Source organism: Heptranchias perlo, chromosome 4 (genome assembly GCF_035084215.1).
Source record: "Heptranchias perlo isolate sHepPer1 chromosome 4, sHepPer1.hap1, whole genome shotgun sequence".
Classification (NCBI taxonomy): Eukaryota; Metazoa; Chordata; class Chondrichthyes; order Hexanchiformes; family Hexanchidae; genus Heptranchias; species Heptranchias perlo.
Window position 1 is genome coordinate 40,968,732 of NC_090328.1, and position 20,129 is coordinate 40,988,860.

The following is a 20,129-nucleotide window of genomic DNA, read 5'->3' on the forward strand; positions in this document are numbered from 1 at the left end:
CCTCAAATGCCTGTCTGTTGGGGACACCAAGACTGGCACCCCACCAACGTCTGGTGACACAACTTTAACATTCATCACACACAACATGAATTGATGTTAACAATGATTGGCATGTTGAACACCTCAGTATGCTCATCGCAATGTGACACAGCTGTGATGATGCTCAATGTTGCCTTCAGTTTTCTTACTGGCCCTTCAATGACCGCAGTGACGGCAGAGGGCGATTCCTCAGAGGAGCTTCCGGCCTCTGAGGGTGCACCATCACATCTTAGCGAGCCATCCACCAGCGCAGATACTCACACCTCGGTGGGTCCTAGTAGTCAGTTAGTTGGATTGGCACCTGGTGAGTCACCACACACATGAGCACAAGCAGACACTGATAGCAGGGGCAGCTGTGGAGAGTCTGCGTCAGTGGGCACATTCCTCTCCAGGCTCTGCTCAGCTGGATGCAGATGCTGAACCATGGGGGCCATCCTTTAAAAGGAGAATGATCGAGGGACAGCAGCAAATTTGCGAGGTACTGGAACAGGTGCCACGCACAATCTCCACAATAGCGCAGAGGATGGAGGAGTCCAACTCCTGCATTGGTGGAATGGTTTCAGAGGTACGGTAAGGAATCTCTGGATAGTGTCACAGGGACGTGAGCAACTGTCCGAGATCGTGTCACAGGTAACTGCGGAAATGTCTGGGATAGTGTTGCAGGTAAGTGCGGGAAAGTCTGCGATGGAGAGAAGGCTAGCCTCCATTGAGCTTCAAGCATGGCTCACAAATGAGTCCGTTCAGACCCTGACAACGGCCGTTCGGACTCATGGTGAACAACACTCTGCCGCCTTAAACAGGCAGACAGAAACTTTACAACTGCTTCCAAGGCATCATACGTGTCCTCCAAACTGTTCTCTAGCAGGGTGGTAGGAGCGATGTGGGCCTGGTCCACGAGAGGGATGATGGCGAAAGGGGACATGGAAGTGGGGACACCACTCAAAGCACTCCCACGTCTCACCCATTGCCCCCCTCTCAACCAGTACCAGCAATGCTGCCTCCTCTCCAGGTGGCCAAGTCTGCCCCTGCATAGATGCAGATGCAGCAGTCTTTGGAGGGGCCCTCCCAGGCTCCAACATCCAGAGGGCTTAGACCGAAAGCATCTAAGCAGTCCCGTCGTGGACATGAGCAACCTGCCACTACCTCTGCTGCACCCACAGGGGATGCACCACGTAGAAACGGTAGGAAGAGAAAGACTAAGGATTTGTGATCACAAAGGGTATGCACAAGGGTGTCAGACAGATGGTCATGTTTTTCATTTATATTTGTTTTTTGTTATCGTCCTCACCATTACTGCCACGTCTTACCCATTCTTGACTGGCTTTTGTGATGGCGCCCTTTCATGTGCTTCATCATGAACGGCGACACTTGATGCCACCCCGTAGGTCACTTTACGGTGGGTATAAGTGTAGTTGCAGGACTGTTTTGTGCCGGGGGGGGGGGGGGGGGGGGGAATGGCTGGTGTTGGTGCTGTTCTTTCTAGGTGGTGTGAGGATTGGACTCATCTCACTTTCTGATCTTATGACAACCGCTAACATTGTGACTCCCTGGCCTCACGAGCAGCCAGGTGAGCCGCTGCTCTGCCCATAGGTTTGTCCTCCTCCTCCTCCTCCTGCTCCTTCTCCTTCTCAATGTGAATGGCAGATGTGGATGGTGGATGAAGGGATTGGGCCTCCTCAACCGGTACCCTTCTCTGTAACGCCATGTTGTGCAGGACACAACACACTACTATAATGCGACCCACTCTCGCTGGTGCGTATGAAGTGCTCCCCCCCAACGATCGAGGCACCAAAATCACATCTTCACATGTTCAATTATAGACCCAGTGGCGATGTGGCTGTCATTGCATCGACGCTGTTGCTCGCTGATGGGGTTCCTCAGAGGTGTCATGAGCCACGTGTGCAGGGGGTATCCCTTGTCCCCGAGGAGCCAGCCGTTAAGGGTGTTTGGTACGTGGAAGAGGTCCAGGATATTGGATTCCTTCAGAATGAACGAATCGTGGTAGCTGCCAGGGATTCTGGCGCACATGTGAAGAAATCTTTTGCGGTGGTCACAAACGAGCTGAGTGTTGATGGAGTGATACCCCTTTCTGTTGATGAACAGTCCTGGCTCGTGTGGAGGTGCTCCGATTGCTACATGGGTGCGATCGATTACAGCCTGCACCCGTGGGAAGACAGCCACACAGAGTGGAATCCCACTGCCCTCTCTGTCTGGCTGAGGTCGTCAATGGGGAAGATGACGTAGCAGGACGTCCTGTGAAACAAGCCTTCGGTCACCTGCCTTATGCACTTGTGTGCAGAGACCCCGGCGATGTCACCAGTGGCACCCTGGAATGATCCGGAGGTGAAGAAGTTGAGGGCAGTGGACACTTCAACAGCGACGGGTAATGAGATATCGCCATGCCCAGCGGGAGCAGCTCAGCATGAAGGAGGCTGCAGATGTCTGCAACCACCTGGCGACTCACTCTCACTCCATATGGACTGCTCCTCATAGAGGTCCAAGAAGCTAAGCCTCGGTCTGTAGACCCTTTGGCGAGGGTAGTGCCTCCTGCGATGTTGCTTCCTCTGTTGTTCTTCTCTGTGCTCTTGTGCAGGTGCCTGTGGCAGAACACTGTGTTGTGGAGCTCCAAGTGGCGGAAGTCCACGTCGTGCCTTGGTGAGGATGGTGATGTTACTCATCCTAGGATGTAGTAGTGAATGCAGCCATCGCGCCCCACCATCCTGATAGCGTCAGTTTGAGGGGGTCCGGAAAGTTGGTAAATTTGTGTAAACAGAACAATTCTGAGTGGAAACCAAGAATTTTCAGTCTAAACACAAAGATCTCCCAGCCAAAAGTTTGTCTGAGAGAACTGAGTGCCCTACTGCAATAACTCACCTTTTATCCCCATCTGTCAAACAGGCATTTAAATGTCCAAATGGCTGCCAGCAGAAACACGACTCCTTCACCATGGCGTGTTTCACACAGCATGGGAAACACGTTGAGGCAGAGTTAAAATCGCTTGCCTTCATTGTAAATTGCATTTAGTCATTTTTAAACTACTTCAACTAGGTGATTTAGTGCTTTAAATACCGTCCTGCCGGCTTTAATTGAAGCCGGTGGGACTTCCGGGTTTGGGAACGGCGCGTACATCCAGATGACTCTGGGTCATGCGTGTTCTTCACCGTGTTAGAGCAGAGATTTCGGCCCACTCCAAAAAAACACAATTTTCTTTTCCCCCCACCACCCCCTGCCCCCAGCCCACCCGGACTTTTCTTTTAAAATTGAGCCCCAGGTCTTGCTCGCCCATAAACTCTTCTTGCTGATCTATATTGGCACTTGGTTCCCCCATATCACAAATTTAAAATTCTGGTCCTCGTATTTAAATCCCTTCATAGGTTCATCCTTTCCTATCTATGTAACCCCCTTACCCCTACAACCTCCATCACAAACTCTTCATTCCTCTGATTCTGGCCTCTTATGTACCCCACCTTTGCCCCACCATTGCAACTGTGCTTTCAGCCGCCTAGTCCCTATGGTCATATTCCCATACCTCTCCACCTCTCTGCATCCCTCTCCTCTTTGACATCCACCTCTTTGACCAAGCTTTTGGTCACCCCTCCTAAAATCTTCTTCTTTCACTCGGCATCCATTTCTTCTATTAGGTCTCTGTGAAATGCCTTGGGATGTTTTTCTATGTTGTTTGTTGTTGTTTGTTGTTGTTGTTGTTGTTGATGATGATGGTGATGATGTCCTAATGGCAGTTGTGGAACTTTGGCAGAAAGCATATGTGGCCTGCACTATCCCATTATCCTGGGTAAAGAAGTGAAGGAATCTTGCCTCAGGAGGTAACATGAAAACCATAACAGTGATAAAAATACAAGTAAATCAGAAACTGTGCAACATTAAAATGTCACTTTACCTAAGCATGGTTTAATGCATATACTCAAACCTAGGACTCCAAATTCAAGCCCATGTTTGAGGCTACAAGTTGGAGTGTGTGGCTGTAGCCTTATACACAGGTCATATCCTCCCTCAAGTTTCCCTTCTGGCTAGTTCTGGTTCTGGTGGTGCAATTTTTCCACAGACAATATACCTGGCAACAGAAACATACCAGCATACTCTTATCAGCTGCTACTGTATGTAACCTGTTGCCTGCTGTTCCACCCACCTCGCCAGCTCTGATATTTATGTAGCAATTCTCCCTCCGGACTTTAGTCTCGGTTCCCGCTGCTAATTTTAAATCTCTCTGTAGCACTGAGATTAGCCAGATTAACCGTAATAGTCCTTTCTGGTCCTGTATATTACTACATTCCTATGTATCTATCCTCTAGGCCTGATACTGATGTCAAATCAGCAGCGGGAGCTCAGACTGTAGTCAGGAGTTGGGTGGAAAAAGTGCCTTTTAAAAATTCACAGCACTGGAGGAACAAAGCAAATCACAGCTGACAGAAATGTTCTGGTTGAACCGAGAATGAACAAAGAGAAGATATGTTTGCTGGCCAACAGACATAAAAGTTGATTATTTTGGTCGCAGAAGTTTCATGATGTTAAGTCTAGTCGTGAAAAGCATGGATATATTTAGTTTCTGATGAAAGACAGTGGGCCACTTATACATGGGTTGCCTTATATGCAAGTATATACAGTAGAGTGTTTTATTTTTAAAGTTAGTAATTTATGTAAGGCATCAACTATTTTTTTCAACATTCCATAAAAAATTGACATTTATGAGGAGGGCATTATCTTATAGAATGTCATAAACCTCTGCATGGAAAGTTAAATCTCTGATTACCTCATCTCACTTTTCCAGCATCCTAATCAGCCTAATTAAACCTTTGTTCATTTTTAAACCTCAGATGACAATTTGTTTAACTCTACCCTGCAGCAGTTCTGTGAAAATGCGAATTAAATTTGATCTTCTGACAGCAATTATTAAATGTTCCCAACTGGCCCCAATTAAGCCACAAGGCTTACAGGGTGCAAAATCCACTGAAGTATCACCTCTTTTATTTTACTGGTCACCTACAGTACTTTTATAGTCTCTGTGGCATAATTTACATGAAGGCACAATGTCACCTAACCTGTCAAGTAAAAATGCTTAGTCGACTTGCTTGTATTATCCACTAAACTATCTTGTTTGTATTTACTACCTAACTGGCTGCTTAAATCAGACATTAACTTCTTTTATAAAAGAGAGAATGAACTTGCATTTATATAGCACCTTAACATGTCCTCAGGATGTCTTAGAGTACTTCTCCGCCAATGAATAACTTTTGAAGTGCAATTGCTATTGTTATGTATGCAAATGCATTAGCCAATCTGTACACAGCAAAGTCCCACAAACAGAAAATGAAATGATTAACTAGTTAAACTGTTTTTGGTGAAGTTGGTTAAGAAAGGAACGTTGGCCAGATTTCCAGGGGATGTCCCCGTTCTTCTTTGAATAGTGCCTCGAAATCTTTAACATTCACCTGAACCAATGGAACAGACAGACATGGCCCCATTTTAACATCATCACCTGAAAAATGGCATCTCTGACAATACAGCACTTCCTCAATATTGCGGTGGAGTATCAGCAAAGATTATGTGCTCCAATTCTGGAGTAAGGCTTGAACCTAAACTTCAACTATAATTCAAAACTGTCAGCTAATTTTTGTATATTCCCTTATTCCAGAATAACACAATAGCTGCTTTATGCATGCAGTCAGAATTGCAAATGCTGGGCAATACAATCATCCCAAAGACCTCAAACTACACTGCCAAACTATTGCTTATTTACCCAGCCTTTACGTTCAGCTATTTCATAGGCCTTTAAGCTCTGAAATCACAACTCCAGTCCCTGCAGATGTCAGCACGTTTGATTTGCAGTGCTCCTGATTTTTTTGGCCATGGATACAAAAGTGTCTTTGATTATTTTTAAGAATAAGTTTAGATATTGGTTGAGTGGCTGCATATTTTTTCACACTGTACTTCTGGGAACAAATATTAAGACAATTAACTTTTTGGCAGGGGTTGTCAAGGTCTACCCTATCTTGTTTTGGATGATGTCTGGTTGGATTGTGTTCTTTGTAGTGACTGCGGTGGGTATTGTACTCCCACCTTTCTTCCTATGTCAGTCTGCCCTTTCCTTTCTAAGGGTCTGCTAGGTATTTATAGAAATAGGTGAATCGTGTTGTATGGACTTCCAGAAAGGGGGCCCAGACTGTTTGGAATTTCTCTAGCCTTAGTTGGGGGTTGTATACCATTTGCTCCGATGAACATATAACCCATAGGTAATTAATCTACATCTTTGTGCTGATGGTAGTTCAGTTCTGTAGTCATTATTCTGAACACTTAATTTTTAATATGGCATTATTAAATATGTAGCAGGGATCCTGCCCCACTGAAGACATAATTTCAGCCTCACGCAAAAGGAAAGGAACATTCAAAAAAGATTGCTGTGGTAATAAAGGCTGCTTCTACATGCCCTTACAAGATGGAAAGTCAGGAACAAGGTGGTAATTCTGTTGCTATCCAACTCCATGCCAACCACACGGACATTATCAGGAAAATGTTTTTACCTGACGGTCACTATTACCATCGGTTTAAACCACTGCAAAATAGGGAAATAGAATTACTGCTCTCTAGAGAATGCAGCCCTAAATGTTTATGATGCCTCACAACTGAAATATTATGGGACACTCATGTGTAACTGAATGGGCCATGTAATTCATAATTCTTGAGTATTTTTGAAATAAATTTTGGAAAGATTTAGTTAACTATTAAATGCATCATATCTAGACTGGTCAAACAAAACACTATCTCTTGGAAAAATAAACATTTATTTGCTACCAATGTACCCGAATAATTTTAGATCTGTGTGCTTTGATTCACTTTGCACAACTATCATTGCTTTTTTATTCACTGGCATGTGTTACTAAGCAACATCTTGTGCACCAAAAATAGTTGTGAAGTACAAACCGACAATGAAAAATTGAAAGAGTCACGTTAAGAATCTTGAAGAGCGTGTTTCCTGAAAATGACGCCTTTATCAGCTAAGGAAAAGAAAAGTGGTGGTGGGGGTGGGGGGGAAAATCAGTGTGCAGGAAGCAAAGTATGGAGTTAACCTTTATACCCTTAATTTCTGCTCTAATTTTCTCACATATGTTGAGTGGTAAGTTACAGAAGAATTTTCCCATACCATCAAATGAGGTAGAATTGCAAGTCAGACGAGCAGCCCCAGGATTTAGAGCACAGTGAGTTTGTGCTAACCCAGGGGCATAGATGAATTAAAAATAGCCTCATGAGAATGGAGCAACTCCTGTTCGCATCTGGCTCTCTTTACTCTGAACTCCCAACACCTGCCTGTAAAGTCAAATTGCCCTCTATAGCTGTGAAGAACACAAAGAACAGATTTAGCTTTGGCTCTTTAGCATCAATATTTTTTAAAGTCAAGCTTGTACAATGAATATAAACAGTAAATCCAAAGCGCATGCTGGCCAGCACCACTGTAAAACATGTTGTTTTTACACAAATCAGGTTACTCCAGTTCAAGTCATAGTAATCAGAATGAACTTGACTCAAAATGCCTCCAGCAGTTATTGGTTCATCAAATGCAATGTTGATGCCCTGAATCACACTAATGTAATCTTGGATTGACAGCATTAAATTGTCAGCCAAAATGTATCAGTATTTACATGCTGCAGCAGTTCATGGTAATTTTAGAGTACAACTTGAAGTTCTATCATATGATTCATCTTCACAATAGTGTGTATATTTTGCACCACATTAATGTTACTACAGTATATGGCTTACACACAATTGATACTTCAAAGTAGATAAAATAGATGTGGCAAGATAAATATTTATTTTTAAAATGCATAGGGTATATCTTCACACTCATCATGTCATAGAAATGTGAGTTTAAAAATGATATTTACAACTAAAATGTTTGGTGTAAATAGAAAAGATTCTGACCAATAGTGAGATGCGATATCTTCAGATGTGCTGCTAGTGTGAATTTGAATAACTTGGTGGCCTGTGCACTATCGAGTTAGCATCTCGTGTGAGTCACCACCAGCGAGGATGTATCTCTGTATATACAATGCATGTAGCCATAATAATGACTTCAACTATGGCTTACTGGCTCTTCTTTACATTTACTGACTCTTCTAGTTATCTATCTCCTTATCATTCTCCCTGTTCAACAAAGAAGCTACTTTTATATTCGGTTAAGTGGGCCACCGTTTTATTGGATCTTCCGGACTGCCGGCTTTAACGAATCCAGGTTGTTGTCCGCTGTCACTGCGAAACTGTTACTGGGGAATTCAGAATCAAAAAAGAAATCTTCAAAAACACTCCCATTTCACTCACTATATTTCTTTAAAGGTTTTGCCAGCTCATTCTCAAATACACACTCTAGCAAGTTACCACAAAATGTCAGTAATTTCTTCATTAGGCTATTGCAACTTCAATTCCCTGGGGTTTGGCCTCCTGCTATCAAGACTTTAAAAGTGCAAGGTCAAACCATGAAATAAGGACACTGCCACCAACAGCTGTGAGGCACTATATAAACCCAACTTCAGAATACTTAACCTACACTCAAGTTGTGTAGCAACCAAGACTAAAATAATGTTCAACAGTCAATTTTTAAATAATGTAAGAATTAAAAAAATTACTTAAACAGAATACTGCATGTTATGAAGTCTGAAACAGGTTTCAGACTTGTTTAAACTACGTATGGAATGGAAACTGAGTCAAACTTCTTGCTTGCATTGTATCATACAGCACCCTCTTCAATTTTAATGACCACTTTCGATATATTAAAGCTTCAAATCAGTATCTCTCTTTAAAGAGGAAGGAGATCAAGTGGAATCCTACACGGGTTTGCTCTGGGTAGTACAAACTTTGCTGATGGCAGTAAGCTATGATCTAGGCAATTAGTATAAGAGAGATTTGATAACATTAAAAAAGATTTGTGAAAATTAAATGATTAGGCCAAGGAATGGCAGGTGCAGTATTCAGTCAATTTAATTCTGTTATTAACAACAGCAAGTACTTACATTTAAGGCGATGTATAAGTGCAACAAAAATCCCAAGACACTTCACAGAGGTGTACTCAAGAAAATGGATTCTGCAACAAAGGAGGAAATATTAGGAGGAGTGACCAAATGCTTGGTCAAAGAAGTGGGTTTTAAGGAGAGTTTTAAAAGAGGGAAGGAGATCGAGAGGTGAGGGGGTTTAGGGAGGGAATTCAAGAGTTTGGGCCCAAGGTGGCTGAAGGCAAGGCCACCTATGATGGGGTGGAGGGAGTGGGGATGTACAAGGTGCTAAAGTCAGAGGAATAGAGAGTTCAGGAGAGGGGTGTTGTTGGTCTGGAAGAGGTTACAGAGATAGGGAGAGGTAAGGCCATGAAGGAACTTAAATATGAGGATGAGAATTTTAAATTTGAGGCGTTGGGGGACCTGGAACCAATACAGGTCACCAAAGATATGGGTGATGGGTGACCGGGACTTGGTGTGGAATAGGATATGAACAGCAGAGTTTTGGTAATAGGAACGCGAATCATTCTTGAGGGCATGTATTTATGTCAAAAGTCATAAAGTAAGTAATTGGTAGTCCCATTTAAGAATCCTGTGCGCAATTTTGAGTATTCCACATTCAAGGCCATTGAAGACTTGGAGAAAGTACATAGAAGGCTCACAAGGATAATTTTGGACAGAGGATGGAGCGTACACAAGATCAAAATCTTTAAATTACTGGCAGGTATGGATAATATAGATGTGATTGTGCCATTTAAGTTACAGTATGATTGCAGAGCTAAAGGACGTCAGGAGTGAAATTACAGATTAGAAGAAAATTACCTCATGGAGTATTATCATATTAATATATGATAATTATATATTATCATACATAATATGATGTATTATCATATATAATATATTATATTATAATTATGTTACAATATTACATTGTCATATTATATGATAATATAATCATATAATATGATAATATAATATTATTATAAGTGACGCTTCTTAAAAGCAAAAAAAAAAGTTTAAGTTGAATGTGTGGCCTATATGCTGTTAATATTTTTTTCAATTTGAGAGCTTGTGACAATTCAAGTTTGGGTTGCGGTCTACATGCAGGCATGCCCTGTATTATCTGGCACAAGGCCTGTTGTGCACAAGGCTTATTAAGGCACCAGAAAATATTTAAATTGGGGGATTCCCCATAATATGACTGAGTACCAGTTCATGCTCCACCCACTAGGAGCCCATTTGGAATGAGCGATTCAGGGAAGGCGTATGAAACGTATGAAGATTCCAGTTCTGGCGAAAGGTCTTCGACCTGAAACGTTAACTCTGTTTCTTTTTCCACAGATGCTGCCTGACTTGCTGAGCTTCACCAGCATTTTCTGTTTTTATATAAGACAATGCAGATTGCTACAGAAGCTTGTAAACACCATGGAACATTGTCTGTCAGCAAAGAGAGAATGGAAAGAGAGGCTTTGTGCCCCACCAATAAAAAAAAATTCTGACTCTCCACAAACGTCTTTCACTAGCTGCTGTAACCTGACATTCCATTCCACCGTAGTGCTCACAGCACGTCATGCATTGTGCATCGGATGTTCCACTAAAACATTAAAATGAGCTGACCTCTCATTACTGTATGAGGTCAGCTCATTTCTGCGCAAGTGCAAGAAGAGCCTAAGGAGCAGCAGTCTCAGTGTCACTGCATTGGGACCACATTATCAGCCCTGTGAAATAGACACCCATCTAAAGCAATTAGTGCTCTGTTGATTAACTCATTCAATAAGAAGCTGGCCAATTATCTGGTTAAGAATGACTCTGATGATTAAAAAGATAAGTATTGACATAGATGATCAATTTCTCTTGGAATACTTTAGTAGAAATTTGTGGGACCTTGGGAACGTTGTCTGTGTGATGTAACCGGTTTGAGCTGGATAATTAGACTGTAATGTTAAATAAATCTTGTAGTTCTCAGTCGATCACTTAGTGGGTAGAGAGAAATTTTAGAGTTGGAGGATGATTGTCATTTTGGGCAGGCAGTGGGAGGAGTGCACACGTCACCTGCCAGAAGTCTTTGCCGTTAGGCCTGAGCCATTTTGATGGTCGGTCCTCCTTTGGTTACTGCCGGCGAGATGTGAACTAATGTACTATATTTTCACAATCTGATTATTATAACAGAAAAAAGTACCTTGCATCTGTCTTCACCAAGGAAGAAGATGCTACTAGAGTCTCATGATGTGGAGATGCCGGTGATGGACTGGGGTTGACAATTGTAAACAATTTTACAACACCAAGTTATAGTCCAGCAATTTTATTTTAAATTCACAAGCTTTCGGAGATTTTCTCCTTCCTCAGGCAAATGTTTCAAGATCTCCTTGAAGCCTACGCATTTATACATATTGAACAATAAAACATGGTGTTTACAGACTGCCCCTGCAACTGCCCGTTGCCAAGGCAATCACCGTGTTCAGACAGAGAGGTGTTACCTGCAGAACCTCCGAATACACATTCAACAAAAAAACAAACAGGGAAAAAAAACAGAGAAAAAAAAACACAGAGAGAGGCAGAAACATCCGGAAGGCAGAGAGAGCCAGCAAATGACCCATTATATTAAAAACAGATAACATTTGTTCGCTGGTGGGGTAACGTGTAGCGTGACATGAACCCAAGATCCCGGTTGAGGCCGTCCTCATGGGTGCGGAACTTGGCTATCAATTTCTGCTCGACAATTTTGCGTTGTCGTGTGTCTCGAAGGCCGCCTTGGAGTACGCTTACCCGAAGGTCGGTGGATGAATGTCCATGACTGCTGAAGTGTTCCCCGACTGGGAGGGAACCCTCCTGTTTGGCGATTGTTGCGCGGTGTCCGTTCATCCGTTGTCGCAGCGTCTGCATGGTCTCGCCAATGTACCATGCTCTGGGGCATCCTTTCCTGCAACGTATGAGGTAGACAACGTTGGCTGAGTCACAGGAGTATGAACCATGCACCTGGTGGGTGGTGTCATCTCGTGTGATGGTGGTATCTGTGTCGATGATCTGGCATGTCTTGCAGAGGTTACCGTGGCAGGGTTGTGTGGCGTCGTGGACGCTGTTCTCTTGAAAGCTAGGTAGTTTGCTGCGAACGATGGTCTGTTTGAGGTTGGGTGGCTGTTTAAAGGCGATCAGTTTCTTTCTTGGACACACGAATCTCCATCAAAGACGGGCACCTCAGCACCTCACTCTACCGCAAGCCCACGGACAACCTCACGATGCTCCACTTTTCCAGCTTCCACCCTAACCACGTCAAAGAGGCCATCCCCTATGGACAGGCCCTGCGAATACACAGGGTCTGCTCAGACGAGGAGGAACGCGATGGACACCTACAGACGCTGAAAGACGCCCTAGTAAGAACGGGATATGACGCTCGACTCATCGATCGACAGTTCCGACGGGCCACAGCAAAAAATCGCATAGACCTCCTCAGGAGACTAACACGGGACGCAACCAACAGAGTACCCTTTGTCGTCCAGTACTTCCCCGGAGCGGAGAAACTACGCCATGTTCTCCGCAGCCTTCAACATGTCATCAATGAGGACAAACACCTCGCTATGGCCATCCCCACACCTCCACTACTCGCCTTTAAACAGCCACCCAACCTCAAACAGACCATCGTTCGCAGCAAACTACCTAGCTTTCAAGAGAACAGCGTCCACGACGCCACACAACCCTGCCACGGTAACCTCTGCAAGACATGCCAGATCATCGACACAGATACCACCATCACACGAGATGACACCACCCACCAGGTGCATGGTTCATACTCCTGTGACTCAGCCAACGTTGTCTACCTCATACGTTGCAGGAAAGGATGCCCCAGAGCATGGTACATTGGCGAGACCATGCAGACGCTGCGACAACGGATGAACGGACACCGCGCAACAATCGCCAAACAGGAGGGTTCCCTCCCAGTCGGGGAACACTTCAGCAGTCATGGACATTCATCCACCGACCTTCGGGTAAGCGTACTCCAAGGCGGCCTTCGAGACACACGACAACGCAAAATTGTCGAGCAGAAATTGATAGCCAAGTTCCGCACCCATGAGGACGGCCTCAACCGGGATCTTGGGTTCATGTCACGCTACACGTTACCCCACCAGCGAACAAATGTTATCTGTTTTTAATATAATGGGTCATTTGCTGGCTCTCTCTGCCTTCCGGATGTTTCTGCCTCTCTCTGTGTTTTTTTTTCTCTGTTTTTTTTCCCTGTTTGTTTTTTTGTTGAATGTGTATTCGGAGGTTCTGCAGGTAACACCTCTCTGTCTGAACACGGTGATTGCCTTGGCAACGGGCAGTTGCAGGGGCAGTCTGTAAACACCATGTTTTATTGTTCAATATGTATAAATGCGTAGGCTTCAAGGAGATCTTGAAACATTTGCCTGAGGAAGGAGAAAATCTCCGAAAGCTTGTGAATTTAAAATAAAATTGCTGGACTATAACTTGGTGTTGTAAAATTGTTTACTAGAGTCTCAGTAAAGGAAGATACTGTTGAGATACTGGATGGGCTAAAAATTGATAAAGAAGAGGTACTTGAAAGGCTAGCTGCACTTAAAGTAGATAAGTCACCCGGTCCAGATGGAATGCATCCTAGGTTGCTGACGGAAGTAAGGATGGAAATTGCGGAGGTACTGGCCATAATCTTCCAAACATCCTTAGATACATGGGGTGGTGCCAGGGGACTGGAGAATTGCAAATGTTACACTCTTGTTCAAAAAAGGGTGTAAGGATAAACCCAGCAACTACAGGCCAGTCAATTTAACCTCGGTGGTGGGGAAACTTTTAGAAACGATAATCCGGGACAGAATTAACAGTCACTTGGACGAGTGTGGATTGATTAGGGAAAGCCAGCACGGATTTGTTAAAGGTAAATCGTGCTTAACTAACCTGATAGAGTTTTTTGATAAAGGCAATGCAGTTGATGTGGTGTATATGAATTTTCAAAAGGCATTTGATAAAGTACCGCATGGTAGGCTTGTCATCAAGATTGCAGCTCATGGAATGAAGGGGGCAGTAGTAACATGGATACAGAATTGGCTAAGTGATAGGAAACAGAAAGTAGTGGTGAACGGTTGTTTTTCAGACTGGAAGAAGGCGTACAGTGGTGTTCCCCAGGGGTCGGTGCTGGGGTAACTGCTTTTCTTGATATGACTTGGATATGATATGACTTCTTAATGACTTGGACTTGGGTGTACAGGGCACAGTTTCAAAATATGCAGATGACACGAAATTTGGAAGGGTAGTGAACAGTGAGGAGGATAGTGATAGACATCAAGAGGATATAGACAGGCTCATGGCATGGGCGGACACATGGCAGATGAAATTTAACGCAGAAAAATGCGAAGTGATCCATTTCGGTAGGAAGAACGAGGAGAGGCAATATAAACTAGAGGGCACAATTCTAAAAGGGGTATAGGTACAGAGAGATCTGGGGGTACACGTACACAAATCGTTGAAGGTGGCAGGGCAGGTCGAGAAAGCAGTTAAAAAAGCATACGGGATCCTGGGTTTTATAAATAGAGACATAGAGTACAAAAGTAAGGAAGTCGTGATGAACATTTATAAAACACTGGTTCGGCTACAATTGGAGTATTGTGTCCAATTCTGGGCACCGCACTTTAGGAAAGATGTGAAGGCCTTAGAGAGGGTACAGAAGAGATTTACTAGAATGATTCCAGGGATGAGGGACTTCAATTACGTGGATAGACTGGAGAAGCTGGTTGTTCTCCTTGGAACAGAGACAGTCGCGAGGAGATTTGACAGACGTATTCAAAATTATGAAGGTTCTAGACAGAGTAGATAGAGAGAAATGTTCCCATTGGTGGAAGGGTCAAGAACCAGAGAGCATGGATTTAAGGTGATTGGCAAAAGCACCAAAGGTGACATGTGGAAAAACTTTTTTATATAGCGAGTGGTTAGGATCTGGAATGCACTGCCTGGTGGAGGCAGATTCACACATGGCCTTCAAAAGGGAACTGGATAAGTACTTGAAAGTAAAAAATTTGCAGGGCTACAAGGATAGGGCGGGTGAGTGGGACTAGCTGGATTGCTCTTGCAAAGAGCCGGTGTGGACTCGATGGGCCAGATGGCCTCCTTCCGTGCTGTAACCTTTCTATGATTCTATGAAAAGCAACAAAGTTGAGAGTATGTCAGACCAATCAAATCATCAGCTGTGAAAACATGGTAAAACACTGGCACCCATCCGCTATATTATTTAGGCTATGAAATAGCTGAGAAATGTCACCACTCAACATCGTATCAGTAGTTATTTTGTGTGAATAACTGCCATCTGACAACTTTCGCAAGTCCATCAGATGGACACCATTGTTAAGTCTGTTTGTTAACTTACGAGATATAACTTGTTGGTGCTATTATAATGACAAGACACTTCCATGGTATGAAGTAGTGTGGCAACTTCAAGTACCTGGAATCAATCTGATTAGAAAATACAGCATTACCTCAAGAATAACTGTTCTGAACATTCCTTAAATTCCCTCAATGCCTCTTAAATCGTATTTTTTTTTATTCGTTCACGGGATGTGGGTGTCGCTGGCAAGGCCTGCATTTATTGCCCATCCCCAATTGCCCTCGAGAAGGGCTTGCTAGGCCATTTCAGAGGGCAATTAAGAATCAACCACATTGCTGTGGGTCTGGAGTCACATATAGGCGGCAGGCTTCCTTCCCTAAAGGACATTAGTGAACCAGATGGGTTTTTACGACAATCCGGTAGTTTCATAGCCATCATTACTGATACTAGTATTTTAATTCCAGATTTTTATTTAATTAATTGAATTTAAATTCGCCAGCTGCCGTGGCGGGATTTGAACTCATGACTCTGGATTTTAGTCCAGGCCTCTGGATTACTAGCCCAGTAACAGAACCACTATGCTACCGTACCCGCATGAACCATATCATTACTAAAGTACAGAATGTTATTCATGAAGGGTTGATTCTGTACCCTTTTCTTTAACAAAGTACAATAACTTTGCACTTACATAGTGCCGTCATTTAATAGAATCTCTCCAAGTGCTACACTAGGGGAAAGGAGACACCAAGCAGAAGATTGGACAGATTAAATGGATCCAAATGCACAGTTGGAAAGTCTGATTTTTAAGAGGCTTTTCAAAGAAAGGACAGATGTAGCAAGCCGAAGTGCTGTTGGGAGAATGTTCTAAACAAAAGTTTGTAGTGACTGAAAAATTGGGTCCTGATGGTGGAGCAGAGGGAGCAGGGAATGAGCCTTAATCCATAATCACAGGAGCAGAGTATGTGAACTGGGACAAATGGCTAGACAAGATCCCTCAGATAAGGTATAGCAAGACTTCGGAGGAATTTGAAAATATTTACATAGACCTTGCAGTTGATAAGCTGGGGGACAAGAAGCCAGTTGAATTTGGCAAGGAGAGTGGTCACGTGGGGTATTTTAGTCAAGAGAGGACTTGGGCTGCAGAGCTCTGGATTAACTGAAATTTGTGAAGGATACAGGAGCGGAGCCAATGAAAGCATTTGAGAAATCAATCTTTGAGGTGATGGAAATGTGAATTGGAATTTCAGCAACAGAGGGAGTGATATCGGGGCACAAGTGGGCAATGTTCTTAAGGTAAAAAAATGTAATCTTGATGACTGACTGACTGACTGACCGTACGCAGCATAAGACAATCAGCTCAAAGTAAAGCAGAACATTTTGCACTGGAGACCAGCTGGATCAGCTTTAGTGGGCAGCCAAAGAGACACAAATACTGGTATGGACCAAATAGAATGGCTTTGGATTTGCTATCATTGAGCAAAAGGAAATTTCAGCTTATCCAAGACTTGATATTGGACACATAGTGTGGCATAGCAACAGCCGATTGTTGTAGTGGAAGGGAAGAGATAGATGGTGTTGGACATGTGAAAGTTGATCCTGTTTTTGTGGAGGATTTTGACAACGGATGACATAGATAAAAAATAAAAGAGGACCTAGGAAAGATCTCTGGGTGTTTTAAAAATGTAAAGACGTTGCTAGTAATGTACAGGAACAACAAGAAAGCCTGGAAGACCAGAGACATCTGGACTAAATGCATCAGATCGTTGGACATAAAAATGCAATCTCAACACCATAAAGTGCTGCTGTTCATCGACGATGCCCCGTGTATCTGAAAGTCAAAGACCTGAATGTAGTCACCATGCACTTTCTCATTCCTAATGCATCAACTTTCTACAGCCCGTGGACCAGGGTGTTATTCAGTGCTTCAAATCATTGCACAGAAAGTTCCTACCGGGGAAGATGATAGAGCGTGACCAGCAGTAAAAAAATCCAGGTTGACATTCTGCAAGCCATGCACTTCACATGCAAATCAAAGGAGTCAGCAACGTGTTTTGTGAACTGCTTTAAACATGTCGGATGGTCTGTAGAAAATGGTGATCAAAAAAGGAGATGCCATCTGTTAGAGAGAAAGGCGATACACTGGGAATTTCAGAAACAAGATGACAGAAAATTGAATTTGAAGAAAACCAAGCCCTTAGACGAGCAACCATGAGCGATGAGGACATCATTGAATTAGTTGCACTGAGTCGAGAAAGAGAACTTCTGGTGACGAGGGCATGGAACGCACAGAATTGGTTATCCCTTTATTGGATGAGTTCAGAAAAGCAATTGCAACTGTGCGAAACTTCACACAGTCATTAACTGTAACTGAGGATCTTTAAGACTGGTTAACAAGATAGAAACAGTGTGCATTGATAAAAGCAAAAATAATATGAAACTACATATATGCATTGTTTTTTAACATATTAAAATCGTGTTCAATTCAAATTGGTTGTTTATATTTATGATGCAGCAAATTGGCAAACCCTATTATAGTGAACACCCTGATATTACAATATTTTTCTGATGATCCCAAGTGGGTTTGTTATAGTGATGTTCACCTGTACTTTTGAAATGTAGTCACTGTTGTAATGTTGGCAAATGCGGCAGCCAATTTGCAATCAGTAAGGTCTCACAAATAGCAATGAGATAAGTGAGCAGATAATCTGTTTTAGTGGTGTTGGTTGAGGGATAAATGTTAGCTAAGACACCAGAAGAACTCATAGAATCATAGAAAGGTTACAGCACGGAAAGAGGCCATTCGGTCCATCACGTCTGCGCCGGCTCTATGGAAAAGCAATCCAGCTAATCCCACACCCCCACCCTTTCCCCGTAGCCCTGCAAATTTTTTCCTTTCAAGTACTTATCCAGTTTCCTTTTGAAGGCCATGATTGAATCTGCCTCCACCATTCCCCGGGCAGTGCATTCCAGGTCCTAACCACTCACTGCATAAAAAAGTTTTTCCTCATGTTACCTTTGGCAAAAGAACCAATCACCTTAAATCTATGTCCTCTGGTTCTTGACCCTTCCACCAATGGGAACAGTTTCTCTCTATCTACTCTGTCTAGACCCTTCATGATTTTGAGTACCTCTATCAAATCTCCTCTCAACCGCCTCTGTTCCAAGGAGAACAACCCCAGCTTCTCCAGCCCTTCACTTCTTTGAATAGTGCCATGGGAACAGGCAGATAGGGAATTGCTTTAATATCTCATCTTAAAGACAGCACCTCCAACAGTGCAGTAGTCCCTCTGTACTGCACTGAAATGTCAGCGCAGATCATGTTAAGTCCTAGAGTGAGACTTGAACCCAAAGAAGCGACAGTACTACTGCTGAGCCAAGGTTGACAGGAAGAGAGGGTTTTTACTAAAAAAACAACAAAATTTGTTTGATTGCGACATATATTCCTGCATATATCATATTTTATTGAAATATGAAGAAACTATTTTTCTGATGATGGCTGTATATTGTACTGGATTTAGTTTTTACAAATGCTTTAGAAACATACACTCTTCCATTTCCAGTACAAACAAAGAACAAACTTGCATTTCTTTAGTGCCTTATATCTCAGGATGTGCCATTACTTTTCAAGTGCAGTTACCATTCTGCACACAGCAAGATCCCACAAACAGCAATGAGACGAATGACCAGCTGACCTGGGCTTTTTTTGATGGTAATGGTTGAGGGAGGAATGTTGGGCAGAAGAAATCTCTGTTGTTCTTCAAATAGTGCTAAGAGATTTTTACTTTCACCTGAACCACTGAAGCAGGCAAACATGGCCTCGGTTTAACAAGTCATTCAAAGGGCAACACCTCCAACAATGCAGTACTCCCAGAGAAATGCACTGAAATATCAGCCTAGATTATGTGCTCAAGTTCTGAAGTGGATGTTGAACCCACAACACAGACAAAATTTTTACCAATAGAGCCAAGTTGACATAAGGTAGATGGGATAAGTTGAAGATGAACATAAAATATAATTACTGAGATATTACTAAACAAGTGCAGCCAGATGTACATCAGAAAAGGGGGTACACACTGGATTCGCTAACAGAAAACTTTGAGGGTGTGAAATTCCTCCTGTCAATAAGTTAAGCTAAAAGATTAGCATGACTACAAAAATTATTGACAAAAGAAATTTATTACATGAATTCTGGAAACATGTCATTTATCCAGAACCTGAAAAATCTATATAATAAAGTTATGTATCTGTAAGAATGTCTGAATGTAATTTCCTATTTGCTTTCTGTTTGGTCTATCAGCAACCAGATTTCAAATCAAAACAGAAAGCAGCAATAGCAGTTAACACTATGTGAGACAACGCCTTTGAAACCTGGATCAACAGCAGCAGTATTGGATCAATCTGCTTTGATTTTGGAAAAGAGTAGTAGCAGCAGTATGTGACTTTGGAGCACTAGGCTCCCAGCAGCACCACAGCAAGCATGAGCTAGTCTTCCTGTTCTCGAGACCATCAGTTATTGCCCAAACCCAGCACTATCTACAAGCAATGCCACAGGAAATTTACTAGTAATTCACATGGACATCACAAAAAGAAAAAAAGTCAAAATTTCCTAAAACATCGTAAAAACAAAGTTAAGGAGAGTTCATAAATGGCTATGAAAGAAAATAATCAACAATGCCAAAAATCATTTGTATACATCAACTATTCTGACTATAACCCGAACAAGTGACAGTCTGGTAGAGGAAGTATGGAACGTTTGTCTTGTTTTA

The 20,129-nt window shown here is 42.8% G+C and overlaps 1 protein-coding gene across 11 annotated transcripts in view; it reads right to left on the reverse strand.

Annotated features, from left to right (window-relative positions):
* The window catches only part of mef2cb (myocyte enhancer factor 2cb), a 211,589-nt gene that overhangs the window by 160,377 nt on the left and 31,083 nt on the right, over nt 1-20,129 (reverse strand). Inside the window, exon 3 of one of the 11 annotated variants that reach the window (XM_067982818.1) lies at nt 9,057-9,127. The exons of the other annotated variants lie outside the window; for them this stretch is intronic. The gene's annotated coding sequence lies outside the window, so the exon portion shown is untranslated. The remainder of the gene's footprint in view (nt 1-9,056; nt 9,128-20,129) is intronic. 11 annotated transcript variants of the gene reach the window in all.